We start from the raw sequence: 8,125 nt of genomic DNA on the forward strand, positions 1-8,125 counted from the left end.
AGTCTCTAGCAGTTTCCTCATCCATAATATAACCCTCAGGTACAATAGGCAATTCATATCTAGCGGGAGAATCATAATCATCAGTTTCAGTAATTTCATTCTCTCTAACCCTTGCAAGTTGTTCATCAAGAAATTCACCTAGTGGCACAGTATTATCAAGCAGAGAAGTGGTATCATCATAAGTATCATGCATAGTAGAAGTGGCATCATCAATAACATGCGACATATCAGAATCAATAGTAGGTGTAGGTGTCGCAAGTTTCCTCAAAATAGAAGGAGAATCAAGTGTAGAGCTAGATGACAGTTCCTTACCTCCCCTCGTAGTTGAGGGAAAAATCCTAGTTCTTTGATCTTTCAAATTCCTCATAGTGATCAACAGATATAAATCCCAAGTGACTCAGAGAATAGAGCTATGCTCCCCGGCAACGGCGCCAGAAAAAGGTCTTAATAACCCACAAGTATAGGGGATCACAACTGTTTTCGAGGGTAGAGTATTCAACCCAAATTTATTGATTCGACACAAGGAGAGCCAAAGAATATTCTCAAGTATTAGCAGCTGAGTTGTCAATACAACCACACCTGAAAGACTTAATATCTATAGCAAAGTAATATGGAAGTAGCGGTAACAATGGCAAAAGTAACAGTGGCAGTTTTGTAGCAATCATAACAGTGGCAACGAAAAAGTAAGTTAGCAAAGATCAATATGAAACGAGCTCGTAGGCAATGGATCAATGATGGATAATTATGTCGGATGACATTGATCATGCAACAGTTATAACATAGGGTGACACAGAACTAGCTCCAATTCATCAATATAATGTAGACATGTATTCTGAATATAGTCATACGTGCTTATGGAAAAGAACTTGCATGACATCTTTTGTCCTACCCTCCCGTGGCAGCGGGGTCCTATTGGAAACTAAGGGATATTAAGGCCTCCTTTTAATAGAGTACCGAACCAAAGCATTAGCACATAGTGAATACATGAACTCCTCAAACTACGGTCATCACCGGGAAGTGTCCCGACTATTGTCACTCCGGGGTTGCCAGATCATAACACGTAGTAGGTGACTATAGCTTTCAAGATAGGACCAAGAACACAAATATATTCATGAAAACATAATAGGTTCAGATCTGAAATCATGGCACTCAGGCCCTAGTGACAAGCATTAGGCATAGCAAAGTCATAGCAACATCAATCTTAGAACATAGTGGATACTAGTGATCAAACCCTAACAAAACTAACTCGATTACATGGTAAATCGCATCCAACCGAGCATCGTCCAGCAAGCCTACGATGGAATTACTCACACATGCACTACAAAAAAATACACTTCCGTGATGATACGTGTTTGTCACAGTAGGTCACTTTTTTTGTCATGCATGTACATCCATGACAAATTTATGACAGAATCAAGATAGTCATACCTGTGCTCACTACATCACGGTAGAGCTTAGGTGACACACTTCTGTGGGCAAAGATCAACTAATCTTCACAAACTATCTGTTAGCGTAGCTTTTAACTTTTGTCTTCGTATCAAGTGTCGGCAAAGGTATATCACTGTTGACACACTAAGTGTCGGCAACCACAAAGCGACAACGTGTCTGTCAGCAATTGCTTAATGACATGCTATGTGTCGGCATATGTGTTGACCTTAACAGTTTTTCAGTCGACGTATCTACGTATTTAGCAACCTAAAATGTGTCGACGTAGGTAGGGTATGCGCATTCAGATTAAGTGTCGGTGTAGGTGGACACGTGTCAATCGTCAGAAGGTTAGAAACCTGGCGCGAGGTTTCCACGCGTGAGCGAAATTTTCGACTGTTCGTTGGGAAAAAAATCCTCAGTGGAAAATACCCTTCCCTCGTGCAAAATACCCCAAATCGAACCCAAACCTAACCCTTGCCTACTGCCGCCGCCGTCGCGCTCGATCCAATCCTCTGCCACCATCGCCGCCGGCCTCGCGCTCCACCCAGTCCTCAATCCCCCGTCCCGGAGCTCGCACTCCCCCGCCGCCGGCCTCACGCTCCACCCCGTCCTCAATCCTCCGTACTCAATCCCCTGAGCTCCAGACCTAGATCGAGGCGCCGTCCTCGCGCTGTCCATCCAATCACCGTCCGCGCACAACCCCCTCCCCCCCAACGTCCAGCCGACGTCATCGCCAATCCCCTTCCTGCGGCTGCCGGGGATCCATCTCCGGGCTCCCGCTGCTGCCGCACCTGCTGCTGCGGGGCTCCATATCCGGGCTCTTGCTGCCGCCGGAGCTCCATCTCCGAGCTGCCGCAGCTGTCGGCCCTGCTACTGTTCGACTTCTGCCATGTGCTGCCGGGCTCCATCTCCAGGCTCATGAGATCCATCCCCAAGATCTGTCCGTCCACCGCCCCCAACCCCAATCCCATTCCACGTCACCGAGTCCCCGACCCCATCCCTTACTCCCTTCCTTGGAGTCACAGCCTCCGACAACTCCGTCCGTCGTTGCCTTGCACCTCGGGCTGGAGGGAATGGGCTTTGCTAGGTAAGCATTGATGGTGGGATCCCCAATTTGTTTTCTTTGTTCTTGTTTTTCCAACCGTGAGTACCACCATGTGTCTCTAGTAGATCGAACTGCTAGTTTGCTGTAACTTGAGAGTTGTACCATTGGTAGTTGCTGTGGAGTGGTTTGAACATGTTGTTGATCTAAAGCATAACTTGATCCTCCCGGCAAAAAAGAAAGAAAGAAGCATAACCTGATCCCTTCTCACTTAATCAGCACCTTTTTGTGTAAGAAGAGCATGTAGTATTACAGTGGTTATTAGTTGGATACATATACTAATGACGAGCAAAGCAATCATACCTTGTTTTATTTTCTAATTCTTTGGCCCGATCGATGGCTAGATTGACATGGTACTTTAGTTCCTGAATTCTAAGCATGCAAGTTTCTAAATTCTAGGTCTGCATTAGCATCATGAGTTAATCAGATATATGTGTAACTAGATATACTAACGATATTGCTATAATAAATAATAATTCTGGAGTACCACCTCTTTTTGTAGCTAGCATGTAGGCTATAAGCTCTCGTTGATGCTATAGATGGCCGGGTTGGTTTCAAAATTTTGGGAGAAAATTAGATTCTAACCCAGTTTGTAGCAGGTTTGATAGGTATATAACTCACTACAGAAACGTCAGTTGCACAGTCAAAGGTCTGAAGTGAAATATTCTCATTGGAAAAATTTCCAACTATAAATTATCAAATTGTAAGCTTAAAGTTTCATCACTTAGCAGTATGATCTGTATTCCCATCCTATCTGCATTGTGGAATTATGTGTGCTCTATTATACTTCTATTTGTTTCCTTGACTACAATATAGGAATTGATTTGAATTCTTTCCACCGGTGTTTTTGTTAGATCTCACGACACTGCATCTGTTGTTGACAGAACGCACCACTTGTGGCTGCTATATTTTCTCCCTCATACATGGCATCAATGGTGTGTCTGCCTGATCCTGCAACAAGTGTTCACTCTTTGATGAGTCTTCTAATCTGCAATTTATGCCTGGTCCATCTTCATGCTGCACATGGTACTTTGACATGGGCATCAGCCTGATAGGAATCCACTCCAATTTTATTCAAGCTTGCTAGGTTGCCAGACGATGGGTGCCAAAATTTCTTATATCTCATAAATTTGGAAGTCTTGAGAAGGTAATGATGCTTCCCTCATTTGTACTCCCTCTGTAAACTTTCATAAGACCGCTCTTTACACCGGGCGTAGTATTTTGAATATTTGTTAGCTAGCCTGCTATCTTTACTTGCCCTCCCCAATTATATTTCTGCAATGATTGGCCATTTATCTCATACGTACTATCAACCAGATCATGCAGTTGTTCCAATATTCATGAAAATGCCCCTTTTAGCAGATAGTAACTCAAGTATATAGAAGATACAAGTAACCAAAGGGAGTTTTGGTTTCAGGTGTCGATCCTCCTTTTTCCGTACTTGCTGGTAGCATTTTCCTTTTTTTGGTTTCATATGGCATCTATCTTATATTTCTGGCAGCAGTTAAATTGAACTGGAGGCAGAAAACAAACTTGATACACTATAAATGTGTTTCTAGATTGTACTAACTCGCCGTTTTTTTGTGTATTGAAAATATCTTCTTAGTGTCAGAATCACCATTTGATGCACTAATACTTGCAGCGCTTCCACTTTAGTACATTATTTGCTATCACATATATTAATATAGTTGACAAAATCTTCTAGTTAATGCTAACATGTCTGCTTAAAATGGGAAAGATGGCTAATTTGTGGGTTGAGCATATTTATAACTAATTATAGCCTATCAATCCCATTCTGATTGTAAGCAGTAGGAAGATACAAGAAGTTCAATCATAATAATGATGATCTAGTTCAAGAATAAGGCAGTACTTAAATCTTAATAATGTACGTACATGGTACTTTTGTGAGATATTCGTGTTTGTTCTGGTGATGGCCAAATATTACCTGAAAATCATTTGTGCATTTGAAAAGTTCATACAATAAACTTACCAAGGACATAACTTGTAGTCCCTTGGCTTACTTGCTAATTTGATTTAGGATCAGCCAAGTTATCTATATTATTAAACATAGTTTTCATCTTCACAGGGTGGTTGATACATGTCTTCACACTTTTCAGAGCAACGTGCAGTGGAAGAAGCAGCCTATGAACTGAAATAGTTTGCATAAGAAACAGGCGATGCGAGTATGTTATCATTTGATTTACACATAATATGTACAACCCATGAACCATTTTCCATAGTTCTCTTGTGGAACCCTTTTCATTTTTGATGAACACACAAATTCTCCAAGACCGATTTTCCTGTCATTTAGCTAGTTTATCGATCAGATAATATTGAACTAAGAACACTAGTACATGTATTAAATATCGTACGTCAGAGTATATAACACTTCAGTGTATCTGAAATGGCAAGCGAGGAAAATGTGTCACACATAACACTTCAGTGTATCTGAAATTGTAAAACCTATTTGTGAAATTATAGCATCACTAGATAACATTTTGTGTCTTGTATATAAAAATGAACTCCACATACTACAGTTTTAAAATTAAAAATATGAAATCACATGACGTAATCTGATGCTCATATAGATTGCTTAGTAGTTAGCATGCATCTACCAGTTTGGTGTTAACACTTTGATTGTCACAATCTAAAGATCACATGGCATATATAGAACTTCACATACTGCAGTTTTTTTTGTCTGAAGCTATACATTTTAATTCTAGTTCATTAGACAACATACGACTACATTTGTTTTTGACATTTATTTTCAAACTTTGAAGTGCACAAAATCATTGGAGTGAACATATGAGAATTTGACCATTCATTTTCAGGTACTCAACCATCTACTGCGCATGGATGTGATACTTCGGAGTGTTCGGCAGCATTTGGCTGTTTGCAGTATTTTGGACCAGCCAACTTGCGATCATGAATCTTATGTCTGTTCTGGACTATTTGGTGCTTCAAGTGATTTGGAGCATATATCTTGTGCTCATGGGTGTGACTTTGTTCTGGACCATTTAGTGCTTGAACTCCTTTAGAACAACAGATAGTGGTCCTTTTATGTGGCTTGTGTTTTCTAGATGGTGGTCCAAATGGCCAAACTTTGCTTTGTCAAGATTGTCCTATTTTTGAACTTATGATCAATATATGTATGTTTGTGAACATATTATCAATGCTTGTGCAATATGTGTTCATCTTGATCCTGTTTGTGTATAACATTTGAGCATTGTATAATATTTCAATCTGAGCAGCATCCAATTGTTGTTTTGGCTTCACACCATCTTATCAACAATTTATTTGTTGGGAAAAACATTCCAACAGAGAAACTGTCAACAAAGCTAGAGCTCTAGCCATGTAGAAAAAGTATAGGTAGAAGTACACCCATAGCTAGACAAACCATGTGTCAGCAATGCTAAAGACCTTGCTAGACATACTAAGTGTCGGCATAGGTAGGGTGTACACTGACTTACCATCTGTCGGCATAGGTAGGGTGTACATGGACAGACCATGCGTCGGCGTATGTGGGGTGTACATAGACAGACCATGTGTCGGTGTAGATAGGGTGTATGCCAACTAGAAAAGTGTCAGCAAGTGAACTTCTGTCGGCAATACCTTTGCCCACAGCAAGTCCTCCGACTCTTTTATCTTTTGTCAGCATATGTGTTAGCTTCAAGTTATGTGTCGGCAAAGGTACCATATGCCAACAGATAGATGTGTCGCCAAAACTTGACCGTGGTGTAGTGGCTGTCGTAGAAGTTTTCCATGACATTACCAAAATTATCATCATGGAAGTGTCCACTTCCATGACGATAAATCGCGCGTCACAGAAGTGCTTTCGTCAAGGGTGACCGACACGTGGCATCCACCGTAACGGAACACCGTTAAGCTATCAGGTCGGGTTTTGGATCCGATAACCCGTTAACAGCCCCGACCAATGGGGATTGTCCACGTGTAAAATCATCATTGGCTAGAGGAAACACGTGTTGGCTCATCGTCGGGACAGATGTCAACCACTCACTGGACAGAAGGCTCCTATGATACGTCGACACGTGGCACGACCCAACAAGTTTAAATGGGCCGGCCCAACTAAAGCCCACAAGATTTTGCGGACCATCATGGGCCGGCCCAGCTAAAGGCCCACGAGATTTTGCGGACCATAATGGGCTGGCCCAGTGATAACCCACAAGTATAGGGGATCGCAACAGCTTTCGAGGGTAGGGTATTCAACCCAAATTTATTGATTCGACACAAGGAGAGCCAAAGAATATTCTCAAGTATTAGCAGCTAAGTTGTCAATTCAACCACAGCTGGAAACTTAGTATCTGTAGCAAAGTGTTTAGTAGCAAAGTAATATGATAGTGGTCGTAGCAACAACAAAAGTAAAGAGAGCAAAAGTAATGTTTTTGGTATTTTGTAGTGATTGTAACAGTAGCAGCGGGAAAGTAAATAAGCGTAAACCAGTATATGGAAAACTCGTAGGCACCGGATCAGTGATGGATAATTATGCCGAATGCGGTTCATCATGTAACAGTCATAACATAGGGTGACACAGAACTAGCTCCAATTCATCAATGTAATGTAGGCATGTATTCCGTCTATAGTCATGCGTGCTTATGGAAAAGAACTTACATGACATCTTTTGTCCTACCCTCCCGTGGTAGCGGGGTCCTATCGGAAACTAAGGGATATTAAGGCCTCCTTTTAATAGAGAATGGGAACAAAGCATTAGCATATAGTGAATACATGAACTCCTCAAACTATGGTCATCACCGGGAGTGGTCCCGATTATTGTCACTTCGAGGTTGCCGGATCATAACACATATTTGGTGACTATAGACTTGCAAGATAGGATCAAGAACTCACATATATTCATGAAAACATAATAGGTTTAGATCTGAAATCATGCCACTCGGGCCCTAGTGACAAGCATTAACAATAGCAAAGTGATAGCAACATCAATCTCAGAACATAGTGGATACTAGGGATCAAACCCTACCAAAACTAACTCGATTACATGATAAATCTAATCCAACCCATCACCGTCCAGCAAGCCTACGATGGAATTACTCACGCACGGCGGTGACCATCATGAAATTGGTGATGGAGGATGGTTGATGATGACGACGGTGACGAATCCCCCTCTTCGGAGTCCCGAACGGACTCCAGATCAGCCCTCCCGAGAGGTTTTAGGGCTTGGCGGTGGCTCTGTATCATAAAACGCAATGATTTCTTCTTTCTGTTTTTTTTCTCTTCGAAAGCAAATATATAGAGTTGGAGTTGGCGTCGGAGGGCATTCAGGGGGCCCACGAGGTAGGGGGCGTGCCCTAGGGGGGGCGCCCCCCACCCTCGTGAGAAGGGCGTGGGCCCCCTGGTCTTCATCTTTGGCGAGGATTTTTTATTATTTTTTCTAAGATGTTCCGTGGAGTTTTAGGTCATTCCGAGAATATTTGTTTTCTGCACATAAAACAACATCATGGCAATTCTGCTGAAAACAGCATCGGTCCGGGTTAGTTCCATTCAAATCATACAAGTTAGAGTCCAAAACAAGGGCAAAAGTGTTTGGAAAAGTAGATACGACGGAGACGTATCAACTCC

At 42.0% G+C, this 8,125-nt stretch overlaps 1 long non-coding RNA gene across 1 annotated transcript; it reads left to right on the plus strand.

Annotated features, from left to right (window-relative positions):
- The first annotated feature begins 3,356 nt into the window (after window positions 1-3,356).
- On the plus strand, window positions 3,357-5,743 carry LOC125524104. Its single transcript, XR_007290545.1, has 3 exons — window positions 3,357-3,677; window positions 4,617-4,713; window positions 5,311-5,743. It is a non-coding gene; the product is annotated as an uncharacterized LOC125524104 (long non-coding RNA).
- Window positions 5,744-8,125: the final 2,382 nt, after the last annotated feature.

The sequence above is a fragment of the Triticum urartu genome, chromosome 7 (genome assembly GCF_003073215.2).
Source record: "Triticum urartu cultivar G1812 chromosome 7, Tu2.1, whole genome shotgun sequence".
Classification (NCBI taxonomy): Eukaryota; Viridiplantae; Streptophyta; class Magnoliopsida; order Poales; family Poaceae; genus Triticum; species Triticum urartu.